At 37.9% G+C, this 19,313-nt stretch overlaps 1 protein-coding gene across 8 annotated transcripts in view; it reads right to left on the bottom strand.

Annotated features, from left to right (window-relative positions):
• The window catches only part of KLHL2 (kelch like family member 2), a 60,744-nt gene that overhangs the window by 28,642 nt on the left and 12,789 nt on the right, over positions 1–19,313 (bottom strand). The window lies entirely within an intron of this gene.

Here is a 19,313-nt window from a genome sequence, read left to right as displayed (position 1 = left end):
CAGCTATCTAATGGGAGGACAGGGTCAGACTGCTCTTGAAGCTGCACAGCAAGAGGACAAGAAATAACACACAGGTGAGAATGGGGGAAAATCTGTCTGGGAAAAAAAAAAGAGTTAGGTTTTGTTTGTTGTTTAGATTTCATTTTTTAAACCATGAGCGTGATTATGCACTGGAACAAGTCACCCCAGCAACTTGCACAATCTCCATCCTCAGAGATACTCAAAATTCAGTGGACAAATCCTTCTGCAACTTGCTTCAACTGCACCTGCTTTTTAAAAAAGTTCAATGCAAAGAAAATTTAAATTGATTAAAGTTTTCTGCCTGAGGATTTAAAACCATTTGATACAGTAACTGAGCTTTGTTTCAACTCGTGCTGTTATCCCTTTTTTTCACCATCTTCATCTTTGTACTACGATATTTCCTGACAAGTTGTATCACCTGCAGTATGAAGATGTTTAAGTCAATATTTTTATCTCACTATTTTTAGTTTTCTTGGAGTTTCTTTAAAATTTAATCAATTCTTGCCTAAATTCAGGTTGATACTCACCACCAATGATGTATTTGTAAACAAGAAAAGGTTCTGAAAACCTTTTGCAGATTTTGAGAACGTGATCACGTAGCACAGACAAAGAATTACTCAGATACAGCTTTGTGCATGAATAAGCCAATGAAAATCAGTGCAGACTATGCCAAGAGAAATGAATAGTGTGCTGTCTAAAATAGAAAAATGACACTATTTTTAAATCACATGCAAGGGAAAAATGTATCAGTAACATGAGGAAAGAGCCTAACCTAGTAAAGCAGATATGTGAGGAAACCAAACACAGTGCGACATAAAAGCACCTAAGACATTAAGTCACATCCTTGCTCATTGTAGATATTCCAAACTTTCAGTTTTTACATGAAAAGTAAATCAATTTCAGAGAGCAGCAGCTATGTTCGTATAAGTCCTTAAACAAATCTTGAGGAAATACAATAATATGTAAGCTCTATTTAAATAATTATTTCCAAGTAATCCTTAACTTGCTGTTTATATTGCTATGGCACAAGGAAGAAAGAAATGAACAGAGTGGTCAAAGATCATTTGAATACAATTTAAAAAAAAAAAAAAAATTCCCATCTAAATGTATCTGTGCTATAATTAAAACTGCTTTGTAACTGAAGTTCAGCCTTAATTCTAACAAAATAACTGTGTTGCTCTGAAATTATGCTGTTTGTGAGTACGCATATAAAGCCACTAAAATAGATACAAGCATTTTAACACTTGCACCTATGGGAAAAAAAGATAGAATTTTGACAAATTTACTATAGCATTTTTACAAGGACAAGATGTGCAAGTTGAGCATACTGTTCCAATGTGAAATACGCTCTCATAAGATGCTGTACTGGATTTAACAACGTGCATGTGCTACAAGATTAGAACATTATACCACACATCTTATAAAATGTAGCTTTTGGCTATCTTCACAGTCCTTGATTTTATAGGCTATTGCGTGCTGTTACAAGAGCCCCATGAAATTATAAATACAGGTGTGGATGGCATTTTTATAGCATCACAGGGAGGAATCCAAGTGCTAAAAGAGATGCAGTCCTGTTCCTTTTAGTTCCCTTAGTACTACCTACACGTTGGCAGAAGCACTTTCAGTTGAAAACAGGCAAACAACCACAATAACACAATATTTCGAATGACTAAGAGATGATCTATAAAAACACTACGGAGATCCCAATTAATAAAGTGGTGCCAGATTAAGAAGTTACATAAGGTAAAAGTAACTGCTTTACATACTTGCTTTTTAACTAGCATCATGATCTCGGAGAATCCACGACAGTTACAGTCACATGCAGTTTACTGGAAGGAACTGATTTACTCAAAAACTGGCTTTAGAAGAGATACCACATTAGATTAGTCTGAATGAAATCCTAATTACTAGTTAAAAGATTCTGGGAGGAGGTTTCTTCTTTCATTATTTTCTTGTGGTTTTGGTGTTTGCTTCTTTTGCTTGTTTTTGAGGTAGACAGATGTGGAAGTTTTGGGATGGATTTGAGAGGAAGCTGAGTATGGGGTGCAAAGTGTGGAAATCATTCACAAAACAGACATAGTAACAGAAGGCTCACTTGAATCAAATAAAGCACTATAATTAACAGTACCTGTCTGGCCTACAATGGAGAATTGTACTTTCTTGTTGAACATGAGGATTTTCTTAAATCCTCTCTGTCAGAATTGTGCCCTAACCACCACGAAACAGAGTAGTTTTGGCTTACCAAACTCTGATGGTTATTTCTGTTAACAATAATGAGCTTTCATATCCTCAACTTCTGTTAAAGTTTCTCAAAATAGAATAGCAACATTATTTCACTTGAAGTGAAACATTCTTGAACCTAAAATATTTTTAGCTAGAATTTCAGATTTTTCTTTCAGTGAGAAAAATACCACACATTCTGATTCAATAGAAATATGATTTAAGTTTTGTCATTGAATTTAAAGTATATGCACAGCAAGTAATCAAAAACAATGGCTCAATAATTCATCATACTGTAATTCAGAGCTTAAAAGATGAAACAGATGCATAAAGACATCTACATATTTTCTCAGGGACAAGAAAACTTAACTGAGACTGACTGTAGTCTAAACAAAGCCTGTTGCTGCTGATACTTTGTCATTCAGAAACTACACAATTTATTCTCTAACTGTGGGAGCTGAAGAGTTAAGCCAGTCAAATAAAACACAAGGGTTCCCTGTTGAATGATTTAAAAAGATGAAAAAAATAAGTAGGCGGGATAGCATAACTTACTCTATGTAACGTATGTAGTCTAACATCTTTCTGCAGAGGCTGACCCACAGAGAATCATTGCATGAGCTGATACTTTTAGGTAATGTGCTTAATCTATAGGCTTTAACCACAACATCTCACACCTTCAGAATAAGACCCCATGACATATACACTGAGCTTGGTTATAAAGATCACAATAACATTTAAAAAATATTCCCTAATTATAGACATATTCATTTTACATTACGAACTGACTGACTTATAACAAACAAGGATTTTTCTCCTAATAAAACTGAGTATTTGCTGGCAGCCTTGAAGGGGAGGAATTAAAACACCATTTCCAAACCATAAAGCTTGTGCTGAAAATAAATAGCAACGTAACGGAGACAGTAGATTATGAGCCTCTGCTATCTCTGTCATCCCATTCTCTGCTTCAAAAGATGTATCTATACCACTAATTCTTCTATTAATAGAAAACTAGGGAACTAAGAACAACAGAAATAGCATGAAGTAGAAATATTTTGTACACATGGTTCTTATCCCCAGAATAAAAACTGAGACAAGACAAACAATTAATGTGCAATAAATGGCTCTTTAGTAAACTCAAAGTATTTGATTACAATGAGCTTTTAGCATAACAGTATGTTATATATGTAATGTTTCCAAATTCTATTGAGAAGAATCTTTTACTCATCACTAAATGCCTTACAGCAGATCATATTTATATTCTCCTAGAACTGTCACAGGAGAATACCTCCTCAAAAAAGGGAGTGTTTCAATGACAAAAATTCGTTATCATTTTAATCTGGACTTTGTACTGATAAGATTCAGGTACATAGGAGCCAAATTCTCAAAGCAGATGGAATCTCTTGTCTCCCATTTGAAAAAAAAAAAAAAATCAGATGAAAATTTTACAAAAGCACAACAAATACCCCAAACATAGAATCATAATCATAGAATCATAGAATGGCCTGGGTTGAAAAGGACCACAATGATCATCTAGTTCCAACCCCCCTGCCATGGGCAGGGTCGCCAACCACTAGACCAGGCTGCCCAGAGCCACATCCAGCCTGGCCTTGAATGCCTCCAGGGATGGGGCATTCACAACCTCCTTGGGCAACCTGTTCCAGTGCTTCAGCACCCTCTGCATGAAAAACTTCTTCCTAATATCTTATATTAGGAAGCTAATAGGAAGCTAATTAGGAAGCTTATAGGAAGCTAATATCTATAACTTCCTAATATCCAACCTAAACCTCCTCTGTCCCAGTTTAAAACCATTCCCCCTTGTCCTATCACTATCCACCCTCGTGAACAGCTACTCCCTGTTTATACGCTCCCTTCAAGTATTGGAAGGCCACAATGAGGTCTCCCCAGAGCCTTTTCTCCTCCAAACTAAACAAGCCCAGTTCCCTCAACCTTTCCTAATAGGAGAGGTGCTCCAGCCCTCTGATCATCATAGTGGCCCTCCTCTGGACCCACTCCAAGAGCTCCATGTCCTTCCTGTACTGCGGTCCCAGGCCTGGACGCAGTACTCCAGATGAGGCCTCACAAGAGCTGAGTAGAAGGGCACAATCACCTCCCTCTCCCTGCTGGCCACCCCTTTTTTAATGCAGCCCAGAATATAGTTGGCCTTCTGGGCTGCAAGCACACACTGCTGGCTCATTTCCAGCTTCTCATCTACCAGGACCAGCCTGCCTAAGTTCCACCTTACTGCAGCAGTGCATAGTTGAGGCCTAGACCACATTCTCTTCTCTAAGTGGCTTCATTTACTTATAATAAGCACCTTGAATTTCACAGAGAAGTGAATGGGCACACATGCTCTCATTTGCATAGAACACTAAAAATGGGCAAATACTCTCTAGAATTCAAGTTGGGAAGGGCTATCTTTCAAGTTTAGTATCAGGTGGCTTTATTATCATACATAGGAATAGAAACATGGGTGCCTATGGCAAAAGTCATAGCTGAGATGAAAGAACTTGACAGAGGGGAACCTAATGCAGTCTAGGAACGTGATAATTTCAAAGATCACAGACGCAGAACAGTTGCACAAGCCGAGAAGGAAGGTTACATACAGAAGTTCTTATTCACTAATGTCTAGTTGAAGGGCAAGCACATGCTAGAGAGGCAAAAGGAAGGCACTAGGGATTAAGAATCAGAAAACTTCTGATCTCAGTCCTGACTGCTACCCACTTACCTGGTTATTATGTTTCCCATTCCCCCCTGCTCCTCCTTTTGGGCAACACCAAACTTGCAGCTTGTCATAATTCCTATCACAACAGAATCCCAATCCTATCTGTCCATAAAACAGGGTTAAAAATATTTTCCAGGCTAACCTAAAGCTTTACAGTTCTGCAGCTCAACATATGTTCAAAATAGATAAAATCTCTGTCTCAAGCAGAAAAAGCAAGGCATCTCTCCCAAGTCAACTGCTCGGAAAAAAAATCTCTATATATGTTTCATTTCTGCATGCTCTTCTATTTGCATATTCTTCCCACCCTACTTTTTAAGATATTTTTAGAATGCTAACATCCTTCTGTTATAGAAGCTGGGCACTTTCAATCTGTTCTGAGACAAACCTTGCTTCATCTTAATACTGAAAATATGGGGCTAACTATGCATTAGACCAAAACAGTAGTCTGTTCATCTCAGGTCATCTAGGAACATCCATCAGAGAAAAGTGCATGAGATCCCACAGTTGGCAGTAAGTCAGCCACAAGGAGTATTTCCTTGAAACAGAAGGAATTGCTTGTTCTTGAAGCACAAGGACACATCTCACTTTGTAGAATATTTTAGAACTAGTACTTCTAGTTACAGTCAAACTTGAGAAAAAATGGTAGTGGTCAATGCTACTCAGGTAAAAAAAAATGTATGGGATTATAAAGGACAAAAGCCTGGTTTTCAGAGTTTGTAAGAATACAGAAAAAGGCTGTGGTGGTGATGACAGCTTGTTGCTGGGTCTATCACACAGACTTCTGTTAAGATGGAATGGAAGATAAAAGGAACAATAATAAAGTTTTGCCCTTAGAACTACTTTCGTCTACCTCTACTAGAACTAGTCAGGAAATTCACCCACACTTTCAGCCGTACAGGAAGCAAGTTTAGCAGCCATCTCAAGAGAGAATCTGTTAAAGTCCTCCTCCCTTCATTGATGTGTGGTTAAAACTTGGTACTGACTGGGCTGAAGCATCAGAGCACTGTCAACATTCCCCATCCCTTCCTCTCTCCCTTTCCAATGAAAAAAAAGAGAGGAGGAAGCCTAGGAGAAAGGAAAGTAAAATAGGTGAACATAACCCAGAAATGGACCAGCCATGCTCTTACCTAATTCGGGATGTAAACTTTACTGGGTAAGGAGACCTGTTGTGGAACACTGTCCATTAAATAGTAACCCAAGATCCACAGGTAAGGTACATATTTCCGAACTGTCCAATACAGCATTTTGTATCCTCATATGCATTTTGCAGCAAGACTCCATCCACTCACAGTCAAATGCTTAGGCATGCACAGTGGTGTTTTTGTGTTCTTCTCTCTATCTTAAGGAACTCATTATCTTTCAGCATAAGCACACAGATTGATCTGAATGTAATACATCCTCTTTAATTCCACGGAAACTCAGCTACAAAACTAAAATAACACTACTTGGTGGAACACATTCTCAGCTACAAAACATTATTTTTCAACACAGTCACCACCATTAGATATGCATTTTCACCAGCAACAAACAAGAGCCTGCATACTTCTGACGTGATAGGCCAACATAATAGGACAGAAGACATTATATATGGTGCAGTCCTTGTAAATAACTCATTCTTTTACTATTAAAAAGGGTAAGTGGAGTATTTGGAACAAATACAGTATTAGAAAAAAATACATCAAGTTGTCCTCTAGTTATCTCACAGTCCATCTTAAAAAAGGCCTGAATTACCTGCCTTTCTTAAATGATAGTTTTTCTATGCTTTTAACAGCTTTAAGTCATTCCCAGAATGTGCTCTTCCTGTCATATTTCAGTCTATCCAGCACAGTCTTACAGGTGGGAACAATGATTTATACAGTGACATACACAAGCTACTACACTGCTTTGTGTACTCCTTTTTTAAAATCACTATTTCACGAAGAGCAGAAGTTTTTCCTAAAGTAACTTGAGTATATTATTATATTCCAGGAAAAGTTGTTAAAGTAGAATACAACAATACATAGGAGTATTTCAAATTTTTCTTTCTAGGCATATAGATATATAATGCATATATGCATTATAAGTTCCAACATTTAATCCAGCCTGCCATCATGCTAGCCCAACATACTGTTTAGCTAGAAAGCAGTGAAATTTCCTACTTTTGTCTGTTCTTGATAAATACTTAAACAGTTTATCATCTACCTCTTTTTCTACTTTCTCTAAATAATAATAAAAATCCATCCTTCTTTATATTATTACAATCATTTTGTTATAGTGAAAACCAACAATGTCCCGCACAACATCTTGGTCATCAAACTGGAGAAAAATGGATTTGATGGATGGACCTTATAGCGGCCTTCCAGTACCTGAAGGGGACTACAGAAAGGCTGGGGAGGGACTTTTTAGATGGGAAGGTAGTGACGGGACGAGGGGAAATGGCTTTAAACTGAAAAAGGGCAGATTTAGACTAGATATTAGGAAGAAACTCTTTCCTGTGAGGGTGGTGAGACACTGGGACAGGTTGCCCAGAGAAGCTGTTGATGCCCCCTGCCTGGAAGGGAGAGGCCAAGGCCAGGCTGGGTGGGGCTGTGAGCAACCTGGTCTAGCAGGAGGTGTTCCTGCCTATAGTAGGGGGTTGGAACTAGATGATCCTAAAGGTCCCTTCCAACCCAAAGCATTCTGTGATTCTATTTATTCCTATTTCTTCCTGTGCTCCCTAGGGATTTTTGATCTATTTATTACTCATCACATGAACAGTTTAAGAGGGACTACAACTAACTTGACTTTCAAAAGCCTTTGATACAGTTATTTCTGGACCACTCAAAGAACTACAGGACAGTTTTAGGAGCAGTGCATGACTCAGAATTTTAATACATACACAGTTTGAAACTCACTCACATTACCTGACACTAACAAAACAAAAAAAAACCCACCTTGTAGTTTCCTTAATACTCAGGATCACAAGTAGCATTGTACTTATTTACCAGAATCAGAACTGAAGCCGTAGTAAACAGCCAGCTAGAGAATATAACACTTTTATACAATCTCAGCCACCTCATTTTAAAAATTTCTTCTCCTTAAGGATATCCAAGAATTACTTTTAGGTATGTCTATAAAATCCCTTATGCCCTACTGATCTATTGTTCATATTTGCTCCAGTAACTCATCTTTTGACCTCGCTCTCTCATACTGTCCTTGATCTGGAAGAGCATGCACCTTGCAAAGCACTTCAGCATAAATGGGACTTTCTGCCTTAATTAGTTCTTGGCACCTTGCTCATGCATGGCTCTGGCAACCCACACATTCTCTAAATCACTCATTAAAGAAACAATATGCAGGAAATGAACAGCTGTTATATTTAGAGCTGCAATGCTGAGTAAAAGTGTTTTATTCTTTTTATCATTTAAATTAAACATGCCTGTTTAAATCCCGCAGTGACTTCCCATTCACCTCCTACAGCAATCAGAATCACATGTTTATCAAAAGCAGGAGTACAGATTAGTATCTCTTCTATAATATATTCCTGTCTCAACCCCACTTCTATCTCACCCCATCACCTCCTCCACAAGTTTCTGATTCATTCCTTGAATCTTACTTAGACCATTCTGGCGAAGTCAAGCTACAAGCCTCGTCATATTCTCTCCCCAGAAATTTCTGTTCCAAATAAGTAGAACCAAGTGATTTGCACCCAGTCCTCAAAACACCCTCTGAAGTAACAAAGAATCTGAGATATGGAAAATCTAGAGAAAGAATAAGCTCTTACGGACTGCATCACAGAAGAAATCCTAGGCTCTCTGTTTCTCCCCTAATAGAGGCATTTGATAGTCCAAGATTCTTTTACAAATCTAGAACAATTTTAATTCAAGTCTTAAGTCATATATGCCATGATCCAAATTGAAGATTTATCTTTGTATCTCATACTGTTCTGTTTTTCCCTGACTTATTTCTCTTCAGCAGCTACAAACTGTGATAAGACAGCTCAAAAACCCATTCAGATTTCTCTTCACTCTTCCAAGGCTCATGGCCTTCTGCCTACCCAGTTTGGCTGGAAAACACCAGTCAAATATGAATCAAGCAGACGCGTGACCAACAGGTCGAGGGAGATGATCCTGCCCCTCTACTCTGCTCTCATGAGAACCCACCTGCAGTATCATGCCCAGTTATGAGGCCCTCAACACAACAAAGACATGGAACTGTTGGAGCAGGTCCAGAGGAGGGCCATGAAGACAATGAGAGGTCTGGAGCACCTCCCCTACAAAGACAGGCTGAGAGAGCTCTTCAGTCTGGAGAAGAAAAGGCTCCAGAAGGACCTCATAGCAGCCTTCCAGTACCTGAAGGGGGCGTACAAGAAAGCTGGGGAGGGACTTCTTAGGTGGGCAGGTAGGAACAGGACTAGAGGAAGTGGCTTTAAACTGGAAGAGGGTAGATTTAGACTAGATATTAGGAAGAAAATATTTTCTTTGAGTGTGGGGAGACAATGGAACAGGTTGCCCAGAGAAGCTGTTGCTGCCCCCTTCCTGGAAACATTCAAGGCCAGGCTGGATGGGGCTGTGAGCAACCTGGTGTAGTGGAGCCTACAGCAAGGGGTTGGAACTTGATGACCTTAAAGGGCTTTTACAACCCAAATGATTCTGACCCCATAAAGTGTCACTCAGAGAATAGAGAAACAGCAGGAAGGTATCCAGAGGAAAAAAGAAGTCAGGAAAGTAAAAGCAAGAGTATCTCAGGAAACAATATTTACCATATCTGTGTTACAATTGCTTCTCCAGGTTTCTCATATTCCTGCCATCCTTTACTTCTGTCTTAACCAAAAATAAAGCTGTCCAGAAAAAGCAGTTGCCCATCCACAAATTTCTTTTGCTCCCTAGCTCCTGGAACTTCACCCTGTCATCCTTCACTAATGACACAAACGGAGGAGACAGTAAAATACGTAGAGAGATCTGAAAGTAATACGACTTATTTATTTCCATGGAAACAACAAGAGATACAAAGAGTATAACGCTATTTGATAGAGCAAATTCTCAGCTACAAAATGTTATTTTTCATCACAGTTGTTATCGTTAGCTATGCATGTCCACCAGTGATGAACAAGAGCCTGCATGCGGCACTCATCAAAATCTGCACCAGTGGAGGTAACCCAATGCCATGGTCGTCACTGATTAAATGAACCACCCACTGCCTCACTGTGCTCACATCCACTATTTTGTCTCCATCAACATTCAGTAAGTGTTGATGAACGTCAATGGGTGCCACTTCTCCTGCATGGAAGAATTCTATTCCACCATGCTGTTTATGTTTGCATAAGCACTGATTGTCTGCACTGACACGTGTATACATGCTGCATGTGTATGAACCTACTGGAATTACGTAATCTTGCTATTGGCTGGGCCTCAGGGACACTGTGCTGCAGCTGCCTTGAGTATCAGGATACTGCAATTGCAGGCCCCAGAGCTTTCCTCATGCTAAGCACATAGTGCGCTTCTACTAAGTACTACTTCACCAAGTAAGAAAATGAAATGTCTTTGTCGGGCATATTTAGTAGCCACATCAGCATGGAATATACTTTCAGCCAAACCAAACACTCCAGTTTTGCAGTGTTAGGAAAGAGAAGCACAGAAAAGAGTGACAACATATAAACCACATCTTATTTTGCATTACACATAACAAATGAACATTGTGCATGAGAAATGAGGCAGTTTCTATTTTGCACATACATAACAGCTAGTGCCATAAAAGATATACCATGGGGGAAAAAATGTACTCAAAAATACACAGTATTCAATACACATTTAAGAACTAACAGAACAAAATATTAAGGCTCCCTAAAAAGCTCTTTGCTCGGTATTTTAGTCAGCAAAGGATCACAGTTCTTTAACGCAAAGCTTATTCATTCAAAGCACAATTTAATGAAGCTTGTATTGGTAATAAAATACACATGTAGAAAGATCACCTTTCTCTTTTCCCTTCACTCCTACGTGCACTTTCCTGACATGCTGTCACATATAAGCAAGTGAAGAATGCATTGTAGGATTTTTTCGCTGGAAAAATTAGATCATTTACTGTTGCCTGACACATCTTTTAATGCATACAAATTCAAGTAGTATGCCGCTGTCTGTCCTCCAGCTAAGGCATACAGTAGTTTCACCCTCTCATTATTAAAATCCTCAAAACCACTGTCACAGATTTAAAAAAAAAGGGGGGGGGGGAAGGTCAAAAAAGGCAACCAGATGGTTGCATGAGGCATAGCTTATTAAATACAGATAATAGCAAAATACTGTGGTACTCTACTGGTACACTTTCAACACACGACCAAGACGTTTAAAGAAACATACTATAAGACTGTTTAGTCCAACGTTACATTATTGGCCGTTAAAACTTAATGTTTCTATTAAAAGGTTTTGTAATGAAACTCGTATATGCTTGGATTTAAATACTTCTCTGCAGTGTCAGCCATCCCTTAATGTTATTAGAACTTTCCTGGCATTAAAGAAAAAGTGTAAAAGTTTGGATTACCATATAGACAGTGGTTTCAACCTTCATCAGGATTAACTGATTTTATAATTCAGTTTTAATCATGAAGCCAGTAATTTAACAAAACATTTTAATGTGACAGACTTGGGTTACCATTTCATAAGTTGCAAGAATTTCCAGAATTCAGTAGCAATGCCATTGCAGCCATGATAGAGTTCAGCAGAAAGACCAAAAGCTTCTTTAATTTTACAGCTCTGTAAGATGATCCTATAAAAGCATTTCATCTCCTCCTAAAGCTTTAATACTACCTGTGTTAAGGAAATAACATCACCAGCCACTGATAGCTCATGAAACTCAATAGCTCTATTATATAAAACGTTTTAAAAGAAGAACACCTTCAAGAATTAGTGTAACTGCCTGAAAGTAGGGGGAAAAAAAAATCATTTATGGACACAAAGCTCTAGGTCTCCATGACAGCAGTGTAAAAAATGTCAGGAAGCTGAAACATGATGAGGAACAGCATAAAAATATGGTTTCTAGGTTTCAAGATCAAACCATGTCCAGCAAACACCCATTGATGGAGGCTATGAAACATGACAAGCTAAACACCATGACTAGCTTTCTAACTTCTCCAGATCTAAGCAGAATATCCATCTCTCACATCCAGGTTTAATAGATAGCACCTTACTATTCTTATAAAGAATTGTGAGGCTGTGGGGTTTCAAAATTTTGCAGAAATTATCACACAAGAGATTGTTAAAGAAATAATAGAGATGTAATATCAATTAAAAAGTTGAAAGAATCAGTCCAGATATCTTTATTGTTTCTTCTTAACATCTTAACATGCCATAAAGTCAAAGAATATCCTGAGTTGGAAGAGACCCATATGGATCACCAAGTCCAATTCCTGGACCTTCAGCTTTCCCTTTCCTTTGTTCTGAAAAGCTTCTACCAAGGGCAAGGCTTGAGAACCTCATCAAAGGAGCGAGTAGGAAAGCTGCGCGAGTCTGCATTCTAGGACATGCCACAGTCTTAAAATGCCTTGGTGCCATTAAGACAGAGGAGAAATGTTTTCTCTTGACGTTCCTGAATTTAAGTAATTACGCAGCGTTAATTACATATTTCTGACAACAGTTTTTCATCTAAAAAAGTAATGCAATTGACAGTTCAGTTTAGTCTGTTAGAGCATAAACTGCTTCAGCCTGATGAGATACGATGTACCTGTATCTCATTCCTAACAGTTTTATAGTGACAAATTATCTGCTACCTACAGGAATGCACAGAAGTAATAAAACAGCTTAGGCATATAGTTTAACACCTAGCCCTTCATACAGCAGCTAAAAAAAAATCCCAGATATATTATTGCTGCATAAACAGGTATCACAAGTAGCTGCAGCATGCAGGATGATTATCACATCCTTAACAGGTCAAAACATTGGAACAAGATTTCATTTGTGCCCATTTGAGGCACCACAACACAGCACAGAGACCATTTCTGTTTGAGCGGTGCTGAGAAGTCACACAGTATGACAGTTTAACATTTCATGTTATTTAGCCTTATATGGAAAGAAAAACCATTTTGAGAAACAGCATCAATTGTCATCAGACAAATCTGTTCAAAATGTTAAGCTTATAGTACATTCAATATCAGTTCAGAAAAAAAAACTATATGAACAGCTTGAAAGATAGTTGTACAGTTTTAACGAACACTTGGCCTAACAGTTTGTCTAGAAAAATATGGGTTGCACCAGGCTACTTAGCTGAGAGTTACTGGCGAATTAGATTTAACTCAAGAAATACAGATTCACAGATTTCAGCTCAAAAGATGCTGTCAAAATCCTTATTGACTTCACATTGGAGTTAGAGCTATTTTTATTGTTAAAAACAAAAAATCTAGTGCAAACTATTGACAAGGAAATCAGTACAATATTGTTCCATCCTTTTTTCATTGTTTTAGGCCAACATAAGAAACAGGTCACAGTAAATACATTCACTGCATAAAACTTTCTTTGGAAGGAAAAAAAGTATAACATATTCAGTAGTGATAGCATTTTCTGACCTAACCTATAGCTTCATTTTTCTTGACCACCATGCCAGGTTTAACAAGAAGTCTCCCAAGAAAAACCCTCTGGTCCAGAATGAAGGTGCTTATGTAGCCCAGGATTTCCTTTCCCAGCAGCTGCAACTAAACAGTGAGAGTAAAAGGCCACAAGGTTGGCCATGCTCTGCTCTTAACACAAATCAAGCAAGTGGTCATGCATGTCTGGAAAGACTCTGAAGGCTAAATCAAGGCAAAAAGGTTTTAAGGAGTGGCTGTCCTGGTGCTGTGGGGACACGTAAGGAGAACTGTATGAAGAACTGTGGGGAAAATCAGCCCTGGCTTAGAAGATATATCTAATAACTCTAAACTTGTATTCAATTGATAAACATCATAGCAAGGAATTCAATGGGAACAGCAAACAGTCTGAAGTGCAGACTGGCTTGGGTTGGAAGGGACATTAAAGATCATCTAGTTTCAACCTCCCTGCCACAGGGCAGGGTAGCCAAGAATGATTTCAAAATACTGTGACCAAGCAATTGTGGTCAGTGAATAGAAACAAAATAGAGTAAACAAAAAGCCTTTATTACACCAATAACCAGCCTGCAAACTTAAGGGATGTCAAATTTAACCTGTGGTACAGCAGTAACAGTCTTAACAAGTTACATGGACCTGCTTGTAGCCAGGAAAATTGCTATTGCTATCCATATTGTCTCAGCAGTTGCACTGCCTAGTGCATGATACCCTATTTGAAAACTCATGACATTGCAGTTCATTCAAGATAATTTTATCTCCAGAGGCACTGCATTTCAACAGAGTGCATAACAGAGTAGGTATTGGACCTGAATTAATTATCTCTTGGTCTTGGTGCATTGGTTATGACAAATAGGGATGTAAAGGCCTAGATTTGCCCTACCTCTTTCCAGTGTAGTGCTTTTGTTTCAGCTGTTTCCCTTTCCCTGATCATCAAAAGCTTCTTAAAGAAGAGGTGGCTAGAGAAGCACATGAGCAAATGCATCAAGATCAAACTCATTCCCTTCCTGTACTTCTCAGGTTCCTAAATCAAGTGTAGCACCTCTTTTCCAGGCATATCTATAATTGGCTCTCTAGTGGAGAAAAGCCCAGATCCTGTGGAAGAACTTTCAGCCTTCCTTTGACTCAAAGCAATTATATATATACACAGTGATAGATTTAAATTAGAACCTAGCTTACGATAAGATTCAGTGAAACCTTCACAGCATTCAGTTCAGTTGAACAAATATTCCTTTTGTCTCTCCTACCCCCTTACACAGCAGAAGGCATACTTCCACAACACAGAATTCACATCTCTGTTCAAGTACATAAATGAATTCTCTCCTCTTGTGATACCCAATAATGTGTTTGTATAGGACAAGCAGTCTTCAGTTCAAAAAAGGAGAAGTTTACCCCATTTAAACTGGAAAAGTATGTGTTCATAAAGAAAACCAAATAAAACCCCTTGAAAGGTAATGGATAACTTTTCATCCAATAAGAAAAACAGAGATGCTCTGTAACATTCAAAGAGTATAATTTAATGGCAGGCTTTAGAAATTCTCAAAAAACATTCAGAGTTTGGTATTTAAAACAAATTTAGTTTCAAGAAACGTGCAGCATGTGTTTTATGCTCTTCATACATCGTACTGCTGCTAAGATACATAAAGACTGGTAGTTTAATCACCAATTTGTATAAACAAAATATCTCATTTGAGGATAAAGCTTGGTTAAGTATCAGAATATTCCCAAAAGTATTCTGACTCCAAGCTCATATAGAAAGACAGTACTGATCTGTAATGCAAGCTATAGTAATTTGATCATTAAGTGCTCATGCAAATTAATGTGAGTCTTATAGACTGGCTCACACCAAATTATTTTATATTGTCTTCAAGCTAAAAGCAGAAACAGTTGCTACTGTTCAACTGATATGCAGTAATTTGTTCAGGTGGTAATCCCATTAAGATTGAGTGGCCCAGAGAAGCTGTGGATGTGCCATCCCTGGAGGCATTCAAGGTCACCATGCATGAGGCCCTGGGCAGCCTAATCCAGTGAGTGTCACACTGTGGGGGGATGGAAACCTATGAGCTTCCAAATAAAGACATTCTGTGATTCTATGATCCTGAACCACATTCTGAATTAAAATCCAATAAACCGTTGTATCTGTCCCTTAGTGGAAATGGTATTGAAGGAGGGAATCTGAAACCATCACAAGAAACAGGTATAATTTAAAGCACAATTTTGTCACCAACTTGGTCATTCTGGTAATGCACCAGTTTCAAAAGGAACTGTTAGCCCTTAAACAGTGATCATTTTATACACCCAACCCACACAAAACTGTAGGTGACATATCAAAAACAGATCACTTCTAAATATAACTATTTATTCCAAGCATTTTGATCCTGAGTTTACCAGAATGTTTGGCAGAAGAATGAATAAGGAATGTTACAACCTGCACAGAATTTTATTTTTGCCTTTAAATTAGTACCCAGAAAAGATTATGCATGACAAAAGTAGTCTTGTCCTTACAGCACCTTAAGCATGCTGGCAACTCTCATCATCATGCCCTAGAACACAACTCGAATGGAAGCACGCACTATAGTTCAGATGGCAATCTGTGCCTGAATACTGAACAGTTGTAAAGGAAAGATACATCTGTACTGTATGCTTATTACTGTATAAACATTGCCATTGAATAATTTCAAGAAATGAGTACAAAAAATAGTACTTTTTAAAAAAATCACATTCAGGATTTTGGATTTTTTGTTGGTTGTACATAACAAAATTCTTCAAAGAGAAGAATATGCCAAGAGCTTTGGAAAAATACTAGGATTTGTGATTTTCCCTTCTGCTATCCTTCCTGCATGCTTCCTGTTAGAAAGTAAGGCAATATGTTTATTGGTAGGTCCAAAGTGAAGCTGAGTGTAAGGTTTTCCCCAGGCAGCAAGAAAACAAGTTAAAAATAACACCTCAGAAAAACACATAAAGGGAAGCGCTGATGTTTTTTTTTTTAGCTCACTTCTGTGATCTGGTTTATAATATAGTTCAGAAAACTGATCATCACAACCATAGGAACAGACAGTTGTAGCACAGAACCAGAAAAGGACCCAATTAATGTCCAGAACTTTATACAACATTTACCACAAGCACATTCTACACACTCCACATGAGACTGACCTCTAAAGCCAATACCAAAGCTACAGACTATGAACAAATGCAGGAGTTTCTTCTCATGTTCCTGCTCTGATGTATTTGTACTCAGAGGAGGGAGGCCCTAGGTGTAAGGCTGACTAAATACATGCTGAAATGCATACGCACAGTGTGGGAGAGTTATTCAAGCATGAGCTCCTTATAGTGACTGACTTTTCCACATTGTATACTGCATGTAGTTAATATCTATATGGGAACTGAAAAAAATTCCTGTGTGAGAAAATTGATTTGCCTTCTCAAAACATTAATTTCTATGATCCCTTCTTAAAATATGAAAATATGATATAGGATTGTCTTACAGCTAATTTCTGGAGGAAAAAAGTATAAAAGGAAAAATAGAGTTGAGTACAGAAAATCATTACGATGCTTAAAAATGACAGGAATGACATCATTGCATTATGTAAAGTGAGTTCATTAGGAAAGAATGATAAAATAAGTTATTTTAAATGAAGAACAAATACTGGGAGAAAAATAATGAACGTGCATGCATCTTTTTCATACACCAGCTGTCTAACAGTTGGGAGGGGTGGGGGAGAACCTACTGACACAGAACTGAACACTGCAGAAAAGAACAAATGCCCTCTTTTATGCTTAACTAATGTAGTGATAACAAGCAGTGCTGAGGGCCTCTTCCAGTTTTGATGCACTGAGTGAATGTGTTTTTTTCCTCAGTCATTGATTACAATGGACTTTTCTAGGTCTCCCTTGCTCAGAAACATACAAGTGATAACACAACAGTGGGAAACAAGAATGTTTCTTATTTAGAACTTCTGAAGGAACTTTAATAGAGAAGTCTCCTGCTTGTGCCTATATCAAGTAAGATATTAATGAAGGAAGCTCAGTTACTTGCCTGTTGAGGACTAGAGAGCTTGCCTACACCATTGAGTATTTATTTATAATTAGTTTTCATAAATATACAACACAGCTATTTTAGTGCCAAAGACTGCCTAGCAATTCTGCATTACTTATATGTGAAGCATTCTTGCCTTTTTCGAGTGTCAAATACTAGAAATGAATTCAATACCAATTCTTACTATGTATGATGAGAAAAGAAAGAATAACCCAACTGAAATTCCACGATGGATAACAGAATTAGAATTGTAAGCAATTACCTCCAAGCTGAAGCTCCAGTTAAGTTGCATTAGCTTAAATATAAATAAGTTAGAGAGACATGGTGTCTTAAGTTTTCATGGATCTGTATTCAGAAACCATGAATTCTGAACCATTGCAGTATTTCACAATACTTTTTAGCCATATTTATTTCTGTTACAGATAGGAAATTGAGAGCTAGACCATGTAACACGTTCATCAAGAGAACATAGCTTTAAGTGAAGCCTGAGAATCTTGCAACAGCATGTTAGGCTTTATCCACAGTGTTTGGCTCTCCTGTAATGCAAACAAATAGTGCAATCTAGCACTAATAAAGATGAAGATGGCAAAGGAAGAATAACCTTTACATTCGTTACCAGTCGTATTATAAAGTATATTCACCATCAATGTTAAAGCACAATTATATTACAAGAAATCCTTAAAAGCTTGACTGTCTTCCCAGTATTTACCTACCCACAAACTTATAATATCCCTCACCACACCATATTATTTGTTTTACCAAGCACAACATTACTGCATGCATCTTCAGGCAGTCAGGTCATCAGCAGCTATGAAAATGAAAGCCGTATCAGATTTGAGAGGTTTAAACCTGGAGAGTACAAGAACCTTTAATAAGTCTTGTACATGGAGAAATAGAACAGCGCCCTTTCCTTCCTGTGAACAGGTAAGAAGTAGTAGTGGCAACATCAGGTTAAAATGCACCCTCCTAGGTAATACACCTACAGCCAAAACGCAGTAGGCTGCCTCTTAAATCCAGTCCGACATGCTTCAGTAGCACCAGATTATGATCATTAAGGTGTGTAAAACAGAATATTCTGCTTGAAGGATAAAAAGCCAGCCAGCATATCCAAGCCAGAAGAGATCAACTAGGGAGTACTGGACACCGCTGGATTTTGCCCAAGGCCTACTACAGCAAAACAGAGATTTGTACAACCACTAGATTGGCAAAATACAGCATAAATTCAGACAGGTTGCACTACATACATTTGTCAACAAACAAAAAAGTAAACAACTCTTCTAGAAGATAACAAGAAATCAATCTTGAAGAATCAAAAAACTTATGGCATAATTTAAAACACGAGCTTAGCAGTACAATATTTCAGGTTGGTAGTATGAAATCTCATTGCCAGGACTCAAGCGTAAGTAAAAATACCAATGATTCCATCTGATCCAGCAGCTAATAAAGCTTTTGATTTCAACCTGATGCCCACTAAAAGCTACTAATTTCAGAATGCACAATTGCAATAACAGTTCTCAATGCCAAATACAGCAACACTATTTGTGTCCTGCAAGAGCAACAAAACAACTGCTAGCAATCCAGAATAGAGCAAAAGCAGAAACAAGGGAATAGAAGCTGGAAGGAAAAGAAGACAATTAAATATAATAATTGTTATGCAACTACTTTTTAACTTAACAAAAATCTAAGCCGAATCTCAGAAGACAGTGGAAGTAAAGTCTACCCTATCCTCATAAGTTCTATTTTTCTAAGCTTATGTCTGCTCTATTCTAACTGAAGTTTTAGCTTTTGGCACA

This window comes from Gallus gallus, chromosome 4, assembly GCF_016699485.2.
Source record: "Gallus gallus isolate bGalGal1 chromosome 4, bGalGal1.mat.broiler.GRCg7b, whole genome shotgun sequence".
NCBI lineage: Eukaryota > Metazoa > Chordata > Aves > Galliformes > Phasianidae > Gallus > Gallus gallus.
The sequence above is the reverse complement of the archived record's forward strand: the minus strand, read 5'-3'. Positions and strand labels throughout refer to the sequence as shown.